The following is an 18,033-nucleotide window of genomic DNA, read 5'->3' on the forward strand; positions in this document are numbered from 1 at the left end:
TTTTTCTGCTGCTTTATAAGTAATTTTCTTTAAACCAATTGATGGGCACTACAAATTAATAAAAAATAGAAACATTCCCCTGTGCACCTTGGTTTCGGTTACTGTTGGCCTCCTTAATATGTATACATAGTTTATTTTTTTAATTTCTAGCGCTGATTAATGCCAGAATAGTTGCCGCTTAAAGAAAATTACATATAAAGCAACACTCTCAAGGTTCGCTTAAACGCAAAAACATAAGTACCCACGAGAGAAGCAGATTGGACAGCCGTCGCCGTAGTTCAGTTGGTAGAGCACCGGACGCGATATTCGGAGGTCGTGGGTTCGGATCCCGCCAGCGGCATGGTTGTTTTTTCTGCTGCTTTATAAGTTATTTTCTTTAAGTGAGAATTATTCGCCCATTAAACAGCAGTAGAAATTAAAAAAGAAATAGAAACATTCCCCTATGCATCTTGGTTTCGGTGACTGTTGGCTTCCTTCATATGTTTGTCAAAACCTTGTGAAAACATATATATATATATATATATATACAACCTGGAAGTTTGTGGTGACGACACAAGGTTATGGGACCTATAATGGCAGGCGGACGATAAACGTTCCATACAGCGCTTGCCCACCTAATTTTGATTTGTCCTAGCTGCGCAAATCGACCGTCATTTTATTTGTTTGCATTTACCCTTTAAAACGTGAAGATGTTCCGACTAGCCCAAACTGAAGTTATACGAGCAAGGATCTCGGGCAGATGATATCTGGACGCGCTGTTTCGAAATGGTGTCGTATGCGGTACCTGCTGCGGTGGCTCAGTCGTTAGAGTGCTCGGCTACTGTTCCGCAGTACCCGGGTTCGAACCCGACCGCGGCGGCAGCGTTTCGGTGGAGGAGAAACGCGAAGGCGAGATGATAGAGGCGGTACAGCAACCCCTTTTCGACAGAATACGAGTGCGAAGTGCCGTGCTTGCCATGGAACATAATAATAATAATAATTGGTTTTTGGGGAAAGGAAATGGCGCAGTATCTGTCTCATATACCGTTGGACACCTGAACCGCGCCGTAAGGGAAAGGATAAAGGAGGGAGTGAAAGAAGAGAGGAAGAGAGAGGTGCCGTAGTGGAAGGCTCCGGCATAATTTCGACCACCTGGGGATCTTTAACGTGGACTGATATCGCACAGCACACGGGCGCCTTAGCGTTTTTCCTCCATAAAAACGCAGCCGCGGCGGTCGGGTTCGAACCCGGGAACTCCAGATCAGTAGCCGAGCGCTCTAACCACTGAGCCACCACGGCGGGTTTGCGAATGATTCAAACATCCTTGACTCCGGGCATTTTTTTCCTTCAAGATATCCGAACAGAGAACTTGCGTGAGAGAGGAAGGAAGAGTAAATTATTGGGGTCACATGGCAGGCGCCCAGAATATCGATAGCATGGCGCACCAAGGCTGGTAGGGTGTCGTCACCGGGACAGCGTTTTAGGAGCAGTGGTGCTCGGGCATTTCGATGGCGTGCGATGTCCGTGCGAGTCAGTGAACCACAGGTGTCAGGAATTAAGCGCAAGGAAGCCCTGCACCATGGCCTAGCTCCCTCTTAGCCGCGTGCAGTTTCGGGGCGTTAAACCCTGCATATCACGCACGCAGGTCGACTGCCGCCGTTGCGCGAACCGTGCCGTGCTGAGCAGCAGCGCCCTGACGTGCCCCGTGCTGGCGGTGACCCGAGGTATGGTCGACGGCTGCCGGCTGCTGCCGCCTCCGCTGCCGTTCGCCCGGTGCTCGCGCGCCGCCAAGCCGTGGCTGCTGGACGCCCAGCTCCTCTGCCAGGGCCTCGCGCCGTAGCCCCAGGGGAGCAGGCCCGCTCGCCGCGAGCGCGCCCCGGCGTCGTCTCCGACTGAGAAGTCCCTGCAGGGGGCAGCACACGCGGTCCACACGGCGCAACGTCGACACTGCCGCCGAGGAAGGCATCTGCCGAAGAGTTCCCGCCGAGGGCGTCGTGAACAGAGTTCCAGAGCTGGGCCCACGTCGTCGACGAGCCTGGGGATCTGCAAGGACGCCCCGTCGGTTTTTTTCTTCGTCGGCGTGAAGTGCAATCATTTCAATTCAGGGCGGACATCCTCTCACGTCAGCTCATGAAGGTGAAGGGCATCATCATCACCACCTGTGGGCGACTGTAGCCGCCGGTTTCCGGAGGCCGCCTCCACGTTCCAACACCGTCCCGCCCTCCGCTGCAAGGCCAACCCTGCGTGCTCTGCTCGGTCAGGAGGTTGCTGTCCCCCGTCTGCAGGAGACACCCGCCGAGGCTGGGCCGTGCATCTTCGCCTCTTCCGGTGAGTGCTTCTCTTTCGTCTCGCTTTTCTTCTTTCGTCGGGCGGACCACGACGAGCAGCTCGCATTTCTCGCCGCGGTTGGCAAAGCAGCACAGATAGAAAGCGAGCGCTTGTGTTTTCATTGATTGTGGTTGTCGGGATCGAAGCGTATACACTTACTCAACGGTCCCAGCTGGGACTGCCAACTGAGACCTTGCCTAAGCATCGGCTGATCGTGAGCGGCAGTGCGCGGTCAATATACCGTCGCCATGCGCAAGCCGATTTCGGCGTCACTCGTGCTTCCAGTCGTAGGCGATCCATCTGTTCTACGCGCCCTCAGTGAGCCGCCATGCGCTTCAAATGTGCGTTCACAATGCGCGTTGCTTCCTTTATTTTTTTTTTTGTCGAGGAGTTACACCTGCGCATTCGGGTCGCAACAATGCGGAATGCAGTCGTGCTTCAGTTGCGCTAGCGTCGTACGACGGAGGAAGCCTTGCGCATTGCGCAGACGCCTGGCTGAACCGCTAGGCGCTCAGAGCGACAGCAGCACTCACCGTCTGCGTGCTTGAAATGCGTGCAGCGGCTTCAGTCGAGAATAGGCGTGTGCGGCAGCGTTGCGCCAGACGAGCGGCGGAGGAGCGGCACAAAGACAGCCCTGGCTTTCTCAGCGTATTTAATACACCGCGGAAGCGTTACACGCTGGCGACCTATTATTTCTTATTATTTGCCCTGAAGATCAAGGGCATTACAGGAAGAGGACTGGGTTACAACGGCTGAACGGCATGACACGAAGTACAGTGGGTTTTGTAGAAGCACAAATTCGAAATTCTCCGGAATGCGCAATATTGGCGCTTACATTACGAAGTTTTGTCTTTAGCAGCTTCGATATGTGCGCGAACGTGGCTCCACTCGAAGGAGTTGGGAAGTGTTAAAGAAAGCTTTGCAATTACGATATCTTTTTGTGCCAACTTCATGACAAGTTGATTTTGACACCATGAGAAACCAGTTCATATCGTGGAATGAACTATACGTGTGGTGGTGTCTTTAAAACCTGTATGAAATAGGCGTGAATTATTTTTCAGTACGCCGCTCTGGTGGCTCAGCGGTTATGGCGCTCGGCTGCTGACCCGAAAGGCGCGGGTTGGATCCCGGCCCGGCGGTCGAAATTCGATGCAGGCGAAATTCTAGAGGCCCGTGTGCTGCGAGATGTCAGTGCACGTTAAAGAACCCCAGGTGGTCGAAATTTTTGATAACTCCCCACTGCAGCGTCCGTCATAGCCTGAGTCGCTTTGGGACGTTAAACACCATAAACCCATTATTATTCAGTACATTCTGAAGGCAAAGCGGAAATAAAATTTCACGGTTGCAGTGTGATGCAATTATTACTCGAAAGCATAAAAAGGAAAAGTTATATGATGCTTTAGTCATGTTGCCTTTTCATAGCTGGTGTTCATTACTGCTGAAGCGTATTACACTAATTTGCTTCCTATTAGGGTATTATGGAGCGAATGGCTCAATGAACTTGGAGAAGTGGAAAAATTGCACCGTAAATACTGTACCTGCTGATTATGTTTTCATTACGAGATGCTCAAATTAAAATGTATGTGATATGCTCGCCTTCTCGTGAAGTGACGTAATACGGGGTATAAGATCGAGCATTCATCTCGTACCTTAGCATTACTACACGTCACTTCCTAGGCGTCTATATCGACAAAGACCTTTCATCCGGCTCCCACTGCCCTCACTTCAGGAGAGGGGGCTGGCTCTTGCTGCGAGACTGCTGAAGTTCTCACTCGGGAGAACGCAGGTGCCGGCAAACATCGGTTGTTTCTGTGAACGCCCACTAGGTTCGGTGACGCCACGCCCATGAAAGAAATAAGGCCCTTACGCCCATGAAAGAAACATCTGTTTTCGGTCAAAAATTTGTGTGTACCCCTTAAACGGTTTTTGCGGGGCCCAAGTACAGCAAGACATTCAGTCCACCCCGACGTTCATGGCAGTCGGCTGATTGAAACTGCACATGCGTCGCATTTCCCGAATCCTTCACATTCATCGTCTGGCATGGTTGGCAGGAGACAGAACTTTTTGAGAAACCATTTACCCGCCGCGCTAAGGCGCCCGTGTGCTGTGCGATGTCAGTGCACGTTAAAGATCCCCAGGTGGTCGAAATTATTCCGGAGCCCTCCACTACGACACCTCTTCTGCCTTTCTTCTTTCACTCCCTCCCTTATCCCTTCCCACACGGCGCGGTTCAGGTGTCCAACGATATATGAGACAGATACTGCGCCATTTTTTTTTCCACAAAAACCAATTATTATTATTATTATTGAGAAGCCATTTCTTCGGCCCATTCGTACCTGCGGGTGAACTGCTTCACCGCTGGTATCAAGAAGAAACGCTTTCTATCGTCGTTAGCCGTCAGGCAGCTTATGCTGTCGCTACTGCACGAAGCGTACGCGGACTGTATTCCTTCATATATATATACAGTTGCGGCTCTGTGTCATCCATCAGTGTCCTTTACGCCGTCGTCTCTTCAACAGGGCAATTCACATTGAAGTTCAGGGCCGCCGCGGTGGCTCAGCGGTTATGGCGCTCGGCTGCTGACCCGAAAGGCGCGGGTTGGATCCCGGCCCGGCGGTCGAAATTCGATGCAGGCGAAATCTTAGAGACCCGTGTACTGTGCGATGTCAGTGCACGTTAAAGAACCACAGGTGGTCGAAAGTTCCGGAGCCCTTCACTACGGCATCCCTCATTGCCTGAGTCGCTTTGGGACGTTAAACCCCCATAGACCCATAAACATTGAACTTCAATTGTTTACACATGGACGCGTCGACAGCTAAGGGCAGACAGAATACGGCACTGCCTTTTTTTATATTAGACAGATGGACAGTTCGGTGCTTTGTGATTCAAATAGCGCTATTTTAGCTTAGAAGCGACGCATCATGGAGCTCGTCAGTAGTCAGGGTCTGAGATTTACCAAACACAGCTGTGTACTCTCAGCGAGCGACGCGACATCCATGAGAACGACCTCGCTGACGATAGCTTGCCTGACGCACAGCCTCCTCAGTTACCGATGTCAAAACTCACTGTGCAAAAAGTGTAAATCGCCGCCTTGCTCGCTGTCTCATTTTAGCTCAGTGACGTATGCCGTACTGTTAGCTACCGAGACCCTTCCTTAAAACTACCCCTGGCAACCGTAATCTCCTGCAGGAAGCAGCCTTGATGCGTTTACTCTGACTTTGGGCCGCTTTTACGAATGCCTAGTTGGATTTTACTGTACTTTACTAGCGTGACTGACAACCCATTGTGCGACGACAATATATGTGAGTAAAGCGATTAGCATATTCTCGATTCCTCTCCTTGCATCGACGTGCAGTGGCCGACGTTTTAAGTTGGCTAACCATTCAGCCTTCCTCTAGTTAAGATCCTGCTCCTGGGAACGGCCTCGTCGATGCATACCAATGAAATCCGCGCGAATTCTGCTGCAGTCTTGGAGGTACATTTGCCTTAGAGACTGCTGCCATTTGGCCTTGGAACCGCAACAGTGGCCTAGTGGTTTGAATATCACCCCCGCTTGTAGGCGCTGCGGGGGTCGATCCCCAATGGTGCAGGGTACCAACCGGCGATACAATCGGTACAAGCTTTCTCCTGGCCTGGTGCTTGGCTTATCTGGAGTGATATGCTTGGGGAATCAGTCTTGGCCCCACCTTGCGAAGAAAAATACCTTATACCAATGACGTGAGTTTTGCTTTGCAGCGGTTACAATGCGACGCTAGATTTCCGGGATAAGTAGTTTTACTTCGCTCATTCTGCTGTTCTTGTAGCCTGGTGTTAACACACCTGCAAGACTGTAATGTATTGCTTGCCAAACGGTTTTCTGACAGGAGTTAAAAAGAGTGCACGAAGAACTGTCAGCCAACGGTTATCCGAGCCGCTTCATATCAAAGCTACAAGAACGAGCTGCACATCCAGCTACCACTGATTGTAGGAGGTATCGAACACGAGCAGGCATTCCATACATGCCTGGTATCAGCGAAGCGTTGTCTCGTGTGTTCTCAAAATACGACTTACGCGTGGCCCACATGCCTGTCAGCAAGCTGCGGAATCAGCTAATGAATGTGAAAGACCGACTACCAAATGAGCAGTTTCCAGGAGTCGTCTACAAAATACCATGCCTGAACTGCAATCATGCCTACATCGGTGAGACAGGGAAGTTCTCAAGACGCATAAAGGACCACCAACGTGATGTGAAAAACAAAATGCATGCCACAAATGCGCTGGCGGGTCATGCACACGACACTGGCCACCAGATTGACTGGGGCAATGCCTCCATCTTATCTAAGGAAAGAAACCTGACGACGCGCCTTCTGCTGGAATCGCTATTCATCCAAACATCACAAGCAACATTAAACAAAAACGCTGGCCCCATGCCAGGCATCTACGCCCGATCTTTACGTCACATTCTCCGGATATAAATTCGCCACTGCTCTTGTCCTGCTCACTGTGAACAAGAAACCCGTACGGGTTTCGAAACGTCATTCTTTTTTCGACTATGGTCAGTGACTGCTACTTCACTTCATTGCAACATCAAAATGAGTGAGGAAAAATTACCTAACCCGGAAATCTAATGTCCCATTGTAACCGCTGCAAAGCAAAATGCCCTTCATTGTTTGATAAAACAGATACTACGGTGAGAAAGAGGGATATAAAGAGAAATTGCCCAAGCGTTTTTTATTTAAACCACAGATGAAACGTGTGTAAGCAATACATCAATCGCTCTATGAAAAAGCGAGGTTAAAATGTTCGCTTGCATGCACCAGATTGCTCGTGTTCATGCTTGCTATACGTGCAAAAAAGGCTTCATCAAAGAGAAATTAACTGTTGTAAGATTGCGTTTATGGTGTGCGTCCTTATGTGCAGGGTATTGTATGCCGCGTACTTTCAAACCTCGTAATTCCACGATTCGAATACATTAGTCAGGCTGGGGCTAGTGTCCTAATGTGATCTCAGCTCAGTCTGGAGTGTTCTACGTGACTACGTGAACCGACTACAGCTTCAAACTAAGTGTTTTTGCACGAACGTGCTGAGCACATGAAGGCTAAACCGGGACAAGCAACTGAATTGCAGCGTATGTAAATAAGGATGAATTATTGTATTAGCCTCTCGTTTTATCAGTCCCACGGTGCTCTTTTTGAGGACCAGCAGTGCTGTGTGTGACGCTGAATATATCGCCTGTTGGCGATGTGTCTCGAAGCTTTAAATCACAGTGCAGGATTACTTGCACAAAAAATGGCGGTGGTTTAGCATTGCTAAACACGAAATATTGTGCGAAACCAGGTTTTTGCAGGTGTACACTACAGCCCAGTACCTCAAAGCATGGCAGGTGTCCATTAAACCTTGGAGGCAGTTCCGCGTCTTTTCTTTCCCAAGAATAAACGGTCTACACCTTCTGCTGGTTTTAAGAGAGGGAAAGGCGCATACCTGACTCTTAAAGGTGGACGCCATCGACTACTCACAGCGCGATTGAGGTGGCGTTCTCCATCGCTTTCTGCAGCGCGTCTCACACGCTTCCCGTTGTGGGCGGTGCTGGCGTTCTTCCTCGGTTTCACAGCCCAAAAATTCTGGCAACATCTAAATGCAATGAGTAATAAAACTAGGCTAGAACAAAGGTTTATTGTTACAGATGAGGGTATTCGACTAGAAGGGGATGAAGCAATGAAACACATAGGAACAAGGATGACGGAAAAATTTTCAGCAAAGCACGTGGTACATAATTTATCGAAGGAGGATAGACCGGTTACAGCAATAGCTTCACTTGAGCAAGGAGAGTGGGAAAGGGCAGAGAAGAAGGTTCCTAGTGGTACATCAACAGGACCAGATGGTATCCCGATTATGTTGATAAAGAAGTTAGGACCAAAATCCAAGCAAACATTAATACAGGTAGTGAACAAAATGATAGTGGATGAGAAAGTCCCCGATGAATGGCGATTAAGTAGAATGAACATGATATATAAGGGAAAGGGGGACAAAGCAGACGTAAGTAACTATCGCCCCATAACAGTGACGTCTGTGGTTTACAGGGTGGTGATGCAAATTATAAAGGATAGACTGCAGGCTTGGGTGGAGAACGAGGGGGTGCTAGGGGAACTACAGAATGGGTTCCGGAAACAAAGGAGGTTGGAGGACAATCTATTTTCATTGACACAGTGTATAGAAATTGCGGAAAAGGAACATAGGCCCTTATTGCTAGCATTTCTGGATATTAGGGGAGCCTATGACAACGTTACTCAGGAGCATTTGTGGGACATATTGGGCACATTGGATGTAGAAAATGGAGTAATTAATCTTTTAAAAGATATATATAGAGGTAACAGAGTGCTCATAAAATGGGAAAAAAATGTATCAGGGCCTGTAGAGATACAGCGGGGGCTTAGACAAGGATGTCCTCTGTCCCCTTTGTTGTTCATGTTGTACCTGCAAGGTTTGGAGGCCAAGCTAGAGGGGAGCGGACTAGGTTTCAACCTATCTTTTTTCAAGCAAGGGGAATTGATTAAACAGACATTACCGGGACTAATATATGCGGACGATATAGTGATAATGGCTGACAACAAGGAAGACCTGCAGAAGTTGTTAGACATATGCAGTACAGAGGGAGATAGATTAGGCTTCAAGTATAGTAAGGAAAAATCTGCAGTCATGACATTTAATGAAGAGGGCGGCGAGCATAGAATACAGGAGTTCGTGCTAAAGGTAGTGAATGAGTACAAGTATCTTGGGGTATGGATAAATAACAGTGTTGAGTATCTGACAGAGCATGAAAAATATGTAATGAATAAAGCTAGTAGGAATGCAGCTGTCATGAAAAATAGGGCACTGTGGAATTACAATAGGTATGAGGTGGTAAGAGGGATCTGGAAAGGGGTGATGGTCCCTAGCCTGACCTTCGGGAATGCGGTCCTGTGTATGAGGCCAGATGTTCAAGCAAGGCTGGAAATTAGGCAACGGGGAGTAGGGAGGTTAGCTTTGGGAGCACATGGCAATACACCAAATCAGGGGGTACAGGGTGATATGGGATGGGCGTCTTTCGAGAGCAGAGAGGCTAGCAGTAAGATAGCATTTGAGGAACGATTGAGAAGGATGGAGGAAAAGCGGTGGGCTAGGAAAGTTTTCAGATACCTGTATATAAAGAATGTTGACACGAAATGGAGAAAGCGAACTAGAAAATTGACAAGCAAATATCTGGACAGCAGTAAGGGGGCAAATCAGCAATTATCGGTTAAGAAAAAGGTTAAAGGAACAGAGAGAGCTTTGTGGAAAACAGGGATGCTGAGGAAATCGGCACTAGAAACATACCGGACCTTTAAACAGGAAATTGTCAAAGAAAATATCTATGATAATTGTAGGGGAAGTTCTTTGTTGTTTGAGGCCAGGACTGGAGTTTTGCGGACTAAGAAGTATAGAGTCAGGTACCAGGGGATAGACACTTTGTGCATTGCGTGCGGAGAGGAGGAGGAAACGGCTGAACACTTGATACTTTTCTGTAAAGGGCTTCACCCTACAGTGGAAGGCAGCGGGGCTGACTTACCCAAGGCATTGGGGTTTAGGGATAGTGAAGGGAAAGTGGATTTTAAGAGGTTAGAAGTAACCAAGCGAAGGTTATCTGATTGGTGGCTAAAAGCAAGACAGGAGTAAAATTTCACAAGACATGGCTAGGTGGCTTGAGCCACCGCCCGATGTAAAGGGTTCAGCCGTATCCATCCATCCATCCATCCACTTGGCCGGGCTTCACACACACCAACCCGGGGAGCGCGGCCAGAAGTGCTTACGCACTAAGCTGAGCTAAGCGTGGTTTAGCCAAATCGTCCCGACGACGCAGACGGCTCCGGCCGACTCCCTCCGTCCATAGCGAGACCTGCAATACTAATTCCACGAGAGCTGCTGCTGCTGACACGAAGGAAAGGAAAGTGCACGGGCCTGCCTACTGGCTCAAGCCGAGCCACGCTCGCTGCCGCGTGCTGAAAGCAGGAGGGGTAAAGGATAGGAGAGCAAAGAGTGAAAGAAAAGACGAGCTGCGCTAATAGTCCCCGGGCCGATCTCGGAGGCAGTGCAATACCGGGTCGACCCGTGCCAGAGTGCTTCAAGACGAGCACTCCGCCATATTCCAAAAATAAGCTTAATATTTTGGGTCCAAGGACCCGCAGCAGATATTAAATCAGGTATCAAATATCATGGTGGTGGTCTACCACCACCACCACCGGCTCCTTTTTGAATCGAATGACGAGGCACGTGGTTCGTCACGTGGCCACAGCTGCCGAGGCGGCAGTCGGTGCAGCGGTCGGCACGGCGGCGGCGAGTGGCGTATGTCACCTGGCTGGCGCACCTCCACGGCTCCTCCATTTCAAGGTCAAATTGCGGCGCCGGTGACCTTGGCTTCACTAAGCCACTAAAGCTTTCGCTTTAAAATCCCGTATTAGCCGATGACTTCATGGTGTGCAGTGATATTTCAGAGATATCTGTACAAATTTAGGCTGTACGAAACGATTTATGGGTTTATGGGGGTTTAACGTCCCAAAGCGACTCAGGCTATGAGGGACGCCGTAGTGAAGGGCTCCGGAAATTTCGACTACCTGGGGTTGTTTAACATGCTCTGACATCGCACACTATACGGACCTCTAGAATTTCGCCTCTACCGAAATTCGACCACCGCGGTCGGAATCGAACCCGCCGAAATCCATAATCATCGAGCCATGTGCGGCGGCCCGCTGTACAAAAGGAAGCATGTTGTAGCCAGCGTATATATTGACGATTAACAACTATAGAACCGAACGTTTATCACAAATGTATCAGCGAAACACTCCTTCGTTGCCCCAATTCAGGTGACGTTACTTTTTCCGTTTATTATTTTTCGACAAAGTATGCGTGCATCTTTACGGTCGGCACACTGTCTGCCATTATTAGTTAAACATCTCGGAACCTGCACTTTGAAGCGTGGGGCATAACACTCGCTGTTGAGTACGCGGCAATCATATGGGGCTTCATCGAGCAAACTGACACCAAAGCAAAAAAAAAGTTATTTGAAATGACAGAATGCACGGGAGAAATTGACGCAATGTGGACCGTGTTCTTCAGTGATAACAACAACAACAACAAAACTTGTGGATGTCCGTGCGTGCGACGCCTATTCCTTCAGGCTGTAAAGAAAGATAAGCGACTTGCGTTATTGGCTAGCTAGGAATAGGGTCGCTGTTGGCTCAAGCAAGCAATAAACAGGCGCTATCGTTGAGATTGACGAAAGCACTTTTTTCCGGGGCAAGAGAGAACGCCACCTGTGCGCTTGTTAGCCCACGGTGAATGACACCTCGATTGGGCAGTAGTTTGCCATGTTTAGTGCCTGGTACGCCGTCGGCGGCGCCTCTGGTACCTGAGCGAAACGTGGGTACAGCGATGCGGAAGACCGCTCAGCGGAAATGCCGCCCTCCACTCACCGCTCTTGGGTTCGGGTGACAACACCGGCGTGGCTAGCTCACTCGCCGGCGGCGCCGCAGTCCGCGTTTGCTCTGCAGCTGCGGCGGGTCGGAGACATCCGCGAAGGCGTGGCTTCCGCCGTGGTCGCTGCGGAACTGGAGTCTGTTCGCCGAGCAGCGCGCTGCTCGGGCGCCTCGGGGATCGCGTTTGCTCTGCTCACCGCCATGGCCTGCGGGGCTCGCGAGTTGCGCCGCGGACTTGGGCCCGTGCCGCGTCCACACGGTACGGCCCCGTCGCGGAGAGTGTTCCCGACACAAGGCGGAGGGCGGAATTCTCCTTCCACGTGGACGTGACACGGCCGGTGAGTACGGTTACGCGAGTTATTTAGCTCTGGCGAGCTTTCAGGGGCCACTGACTTCCGTGGGTGCACCCTATGGCCTGTGCTGGCTCTGGATGTTTGCGGCGACAGCTTTCTCCACGTCGAGCGTCGTCGTATGCGGGAAGTGAAAAGTGGCCCGTTATCCTAAGCAGAACGCCGTCCGTGGGATCATTAGCGCAGAGGTGCGATAATATAGGCGCGATCTAGAGCGTGCTGTGCTCAGAGCTTGCGAGATTGGGGGGACGAGGGCCGATGCACCTGTTGCTCTCACATTCTCACCTCACGGAAAGAAAGGCCGCCAGCTTGGCAGAGTTTTGTTTTAAACTTGACATTGGTCGTTCTGCTCGGAGCCACGATATTCTGCCCTCAGGTGCTGGCACGTGCGACGCCTCGCGTACTCAGCTGGCGCGCGTCCGCACGCTCCGTGGCGAATTTCTGCAGGTGGCGCAAGTGGCTGCGTGCGTGACTACCGGCCAACAAGCTCCCCGACAGCCAAAAGCCGGTCGTGATGAATGCCAGACGCGTGTCAAGCTGCGCCTCGACGTGCGCTTGTTTCGCAGAGCTCGCCGCGCGTGGAGAGAGTCAAACGTCTGGTGCGGCAAACAAAGCACGAGTCGCCGGCAACCTGTGGTTGGCGGGGAACAATCGCTGGGTGCCCGAAGGTCGAGACCTGTGCGTAAAGGGTGATAGTTTTATGAAGCTATAGCAGTTGGTCAGCACGTTTGATTCCAGCACAGTGAGCAATTACAGCCCCAGGGAAACGCGCGCAACACGTGTGTGTGCGTTGGAGCATATGCTAGCGTCGTGGCTGTGTTGTTTTCGTAGCTGCGCGGGCTCTCTACAGATAGCTCGAGGACCGTTAGCCTGGCGAAGAATTTTTCGGTGACTGCGCCACTCGGGTTGCATCGAATTTTCACTGTGCCCTCATCAGCACAGGTGATTTTTTTCTGTCACCAAAGATTGGGATGGAAGGTTATAACTAATTATTTTTGGTGGTCTTATTTAGTGTTTGTATTCACTCTTCGCCTCGCGATGTACCGGCTCACCCGAAGCCCTGCAGCGTGCAGATATAACTAATTCATCTGCGCACCTGTTTTTCCAAAGGAAGAGAGCGATCAGTCGAAGAACACTTGGCAGCTCAGCATCGCATGCATGGTTTCTGTTGCGCGATATGATAGTTGTTTGCGTGAAAAAAAAAAAAATCATCAAAGCCTCGGCGCTTATCTGTGGCACGTGCCAGGAGGGCAGCAGTCGACGTCACCCCTTTCTTTGTCTCCCTGTTTCGCGACCGTTTGCATCGCAGTGGGTCACGCGACGGACTGGCCCGGTGTCGCAACTTTCAAGCTGCCCTGTCGGACGGTTCCGATCCCTGAGCCCAAGACGAGGCCGAGGAAGCGGCAAACTCTTTGCAGGGAAAGGCCGCTCACACGCCGAGTCGGTCAGTCTTCGTCCATTCCGAGCCGGAAGTTGCAAGCAGCGCACTCTAACGGCCGGAAAGATCCGCTTAACTTTTGCTTCAAGAGAGCACGTTCAAGCACTGTGAGTCGTCAATGTCGGGCTATGTTTTTGCCTGCCCTGCGTTTCTTTTTCTTTTTCGCGTCGTACTAGAGCTGCAATCACGAAAACGGAAGTTACTGGAAGGACATGATAATGAGTCATCATCAGCATCATAATAATCAGCCTGACTACGACTACTGCGTAAAAAAGCCTCTACCACGTCCCTTCAATTACCCCTGTCCTGTGCCAGCTGCAGCCACCGTATCCCCGCAAACTTCTGAATCTCATCGCCCCCCTAACTTTCTGCCGCCCCCTCCTAACATTGTCTTCTCTTGGAATCCACTCCGTTACCCTGAAGGACCAGCGGTTATCTTGCCTTCGCATTACATGCCCTTCCCAAGCCAATTTCTTCCTCTTGATTTCGGCTAGGACGTCGTTAACCCGTGTTTGTTCCCTCACCCACTCTGCGTTCTCCTGTATAATTACACCAATCAGAGAGACAGAGTACAGTTATTTTGATCAACGCATGTCCCAGTTAATGCTACTTGAAGGGGATAGTGCCGGGGTAAAGAACCAGCTTTTTTTTCTGATTTTTCACAGACAACAAGGAGAACCACTCCTCCCAGGCTGTGTGCTGTCTATGCATCTATGTGTATCGGACGGCCTCTTGGAAACCTGATGTGTACCGCAGTTACGCCTCCAGTGTTTTCGTTCATGCTCGTGGTAGTTTATAGGTCGGGGAATTTATAAATGTCGTAGGAGGGCTGCGATTCCGTCCTGTATCTCCCCGATTATTGGCTCATGCGTTTGTAGTGACGTTCCGCACACAACCTATTGGCTATGGATGGAACCCATTATATCGGGCTATGATGGGGTGTGTGGGTGGGTGGATGGATGGATGGATGGAATTTTCCTCTTGTCTTGATTTTAGTCACCAATCAGATGCTTTAAATAAATCAGCCCCGCTGCCTTCCACTGCAGGGTGAAGCCCTTTACAGAAAAGTATGAAGTGTTCAGCCGTTTCTTCCTCCTCCTCTCCGCACGCAACGCACAAGGTGTTTATCTCGTGGTACCTGGCTCTATATGTCTTAGTCCGCAAAACTCCCGTCCTGGCCTCAAACAACGAAGAGCTTCCCCTACAGTCATCACAGATGTTTTCTTTGGCAATTTCCTGCTTAAAAATCCTGTACGTTCCTAGTGCCGATTTCGTCAGCATCCCTGTTTTCCACAGAGCTCTCGCGGTTTCTTTAACCGTTTTCTTTACTGATAATTGCTGATTAGCTCCCCTACTACTGTCGAGATATTTACTTGTCAATTTTCTAGTTCTCTTTCTCCATTTCGTGTCAACATTCCTTATGTACAGGTATCTGAAAACTTTCCTAGCCCACTTCTTTTCCCCCATTTTTTTCTCAATCGCTCCTCAAATGCTATCTTACTGCTAGCTTCTCTGCTCTCGAACGACGCCCATCCCATATCGCCCTGTACCCCCTGATTTTGTGTATTGCCATGTGCTCCCAAAGATAATCTCCCTACTCCCCGTTGTTTAATTTCTAACATTGCTTGAACATCTGGTCTCATGCACAGGACCGCATTACCGAAAGTCAGGCTAGGAACCATCACCCCTTTCCAGATCCCTTTTACCACTTCATACCTAATGTAATTCCACGGTGCTCTATTTTTCATGACAGCTGCATTCCTGGTAGCTTTATTCATTCATATTTTTCATGCTCTGTCAGATACTCAGCACCGTTATTTATCCACACCCCAAGATACTTGTACTCATGAATCCACTACTTCTAGCGTGAACTCCTGTATTCTATGCTCGCCGCCCTCATTATTAAATATCATGACTGCAGATTTTTCTTTACTAAACTTGAAACCCAATCTATTTCCCTCTGTGCCACAATAGTCTATCAACTTCGGCAAATCTTCCTTGTTGTCAGCCATTGGCACTATATCATCCGCGTATATTAGTCACGGTAATCACTGTTTAATCCATTCCCCTTGCTTGAAAAAAGAAAGGTTGAAGCCTAGTCCGCTCCTCTCTAGCTTGGTCTCCAACCTTTGCAGGTACAACATGAACAACAAAGGAGACAGAGCACATCCTTGCCTAAGACCCCGCTGTATCTCTATAGGCCCAGATACATTTTTCCCATTTTATAAGCACTCTGGCACCTTTATATATATATATATATATATATATATATATATATATATATATATATATATATATATATATATATATATATATATATATATATATATATATCTTTTGGAAGATTTATTACTCCATCTTCCACATCAAATGTTCCCAGTATGTCGCACTTTTGGCCGCATTCGCACCTTAGCTAACTCTAGCTCAAGTAATGGAGTTAATTTGGTATAAGTCCATTCGGTTTTATTGCTCGAAAAAATTACTTTCTCAATTCGTTTGGCTGCGGTTTCCACTTGCTTTTGTGAGTAAATATTCCCCTCTGTTCATCTCGCTTCAGTCCTACACTGGTTTCTGTTCCTAAACTCAACTTGATACGTTTGTGGTCACTACCTACACTTCTGGAACCATGTTAATCTATGCTCATTATCCTTAATCTATTACACATCCTATGTGATTTAAGTGCATAATCTATCACCGAGTGCAGACTCCTTGCCTCTCATGTTATGAGCCCATGATGCTTCTCGGTACTGTTGCATGCAACTAAATCACGCCTGTCACACATTTCCAGCAGCATGCTTCCTGTCGAATCTGTGTACCCATCCAGGTCTTCTTTGTGTGCATTCATGCCGCCTAATATAATTATCTCGCCCTGTCCTCCTAGCTCATCAGTGTCGCTTGCAATACTATCTACCATTTTATTATTGTTTTCCTCTTTGGCATTAGCTGCTGTCCACATGTGTACAAAGCCAAGGAGGGTTTGCTCCCCTGCCACTTTCCTTTTAGCCATAAATGTTCCTTGCATCCCAGTTTAACCCTTTGAAAATTCATACTTTTATGAATGAGTGCCCCAATTCCACCTGATCCCCTTTCTGCGGCCCTCTGTTCTAATGCAATATTCCCGCGCGTAGTCTGGGTAACAGGGTGGTTTCTCCATGTCTCTAAGATGTGTTTCCACTAAACCGTATACCATTAATTCCTCCTGCCTTAAAGGGACTGTGCAAAGAATTCAATGTCGCTTGTAAATGTTTTCTATGTTTATAAATGATGCTAATGAGCATTCACACCAAGCATAAGTCTTCGGAACTGAGCCGGCAATTTATTATAAATGAATAAAAAACGTGTTTTTTAAAATTCGCGGGCCGATTGGTGTGCTCGTAGTGACCGATTTTGGAACTAAAATCGTTGAAGAAAGACGTCACTGGCGAAAATAATGAAGCGCCGACCAAAAGGTGTTGTCAAGATGGAAGGACGTTTCGACTTCCACACAGAAGTCTTGTTCACTGATGGAAAAATTTCGCACACAAAGCTTAAGTACGTTGTGCTAATCGTCGCAGGCATCTAGCGTACGAGGGCGGTAGATTGCCGATGTTACGGTTGAGCGTCTGATCCTTTGTCTGGATAAACAGAGACTCCAGATATTGGCGTGACATCCAGTTTTTCTCACGGCCGATAATTGCCGCTTCTTCCCAAGCGATATCATGCTTCGTGTTTTCAACGTGTTCAGCCAGTGCGGTGGAACAAGCCTTCTTGACATCATTCTTGTGCTCATTCAGCCGTCTTTCAAAGTTTCCACTTTCACCTATGTAGGATTGATCGCAGTCTGAGCAGGGGATTTTATAAATTACTCCGGGAAACTTTTCCTTTTTTAGCTTGTCCTTTACGGACACCAACTCGTGACGAAGCTTGCACGCAGGCACGTGAGCTATATGCACATCGTAGGTGCGAAAAATGCGGGCCAATGACTCGCTCACGCCTGGCACATAGGGTATTGCAGCTCGGGCACGGCAAGGTAGGCGAACGGGCTGAGCTGGTCTCGTTGTCTGCTGTATTACAGCGTTCACGAAGTGCTGTGGGTAGCCACAATTGTTTAGCTCGCGTCGCACTTGGCGTATGTCAGAGGCTTTTTCTTCGGGTTTCGAGCATATTCTTTCCGCACGACGGACGAGGGTAGAAACGACGGAGCGCTTATGGCACGTAGGATGGACTGAATTAAAGTGAAGGTATTGGCCTGTGTGCGTGTCCTTTCTGTACACCTTGAATGGTAGGCGGTCATCACGTCGCTCCACCATGACGTCCAGAAAAGGAAGACGGCCAGAAATCTCCTCCTCGACGGTAAACTGGATGGCATCTTCCATGCTGTTCAAATGGTTCGTGAAAGCAGCCAAGGCATTCTTTTTGATTATGCAAAAGCAGTCATCAATGTACCGCAGGAAGACCTTCGGGCGCGGCTCGAACGAAGCCAAAGCGCGGC

General features: G+C 49.1%; 1 protein-coding gene across 7 annotated transcripts in view; it reads left to right on the top strand.

Moving 5' to 3' along the window:
* The window catches only part of LOC144099557 (solute carrier family 41 member 1-like), a 113,245-nt gene that overhangs the window by 9,626 nt on the left and 85,586 nt on the right, over positions 1-18,033 (top strand). For 3 of the 7 annotated variants that reach the window (XM_077632967.1, XM_077632965.1, XM_077632972.1), the window contains exon 2: positions 1,625-2,307. The exons of 1 other annotated variant lie outside the window; for it this stretch is intronic. The gene's annotated coding sequence lies outside the window, so the exon portion shown is untranslated. Of the gene's footprint in view, positions 1-1,624; positions 2,308-11,827; positions 12,113-13,456; positions 13,670-18,033 lie in introns of those variants that run through there. 3 more of the 7 variants (XM_077632968.1, XM_077632973.1, XM_077632969.1) reach the window with 2 other exon arrangements.

The sequence above is a fragment of the Amblyomma americanum genome, chromosome 7, assembly GCF_052857255.1.
Source record: "Amblyomma americanum isolate KBUSLIRL-KWMA chromosome 7, ASM5285725v1, whole genome shotgun sequence".
In the NCBI taxonomy this organism is placed as follows: Eukaryota; Metazoa; Arthropoda; class Arachnida; order Ixodida; family Ixodidae; genus Amblyomma; species Amblyomma americanum.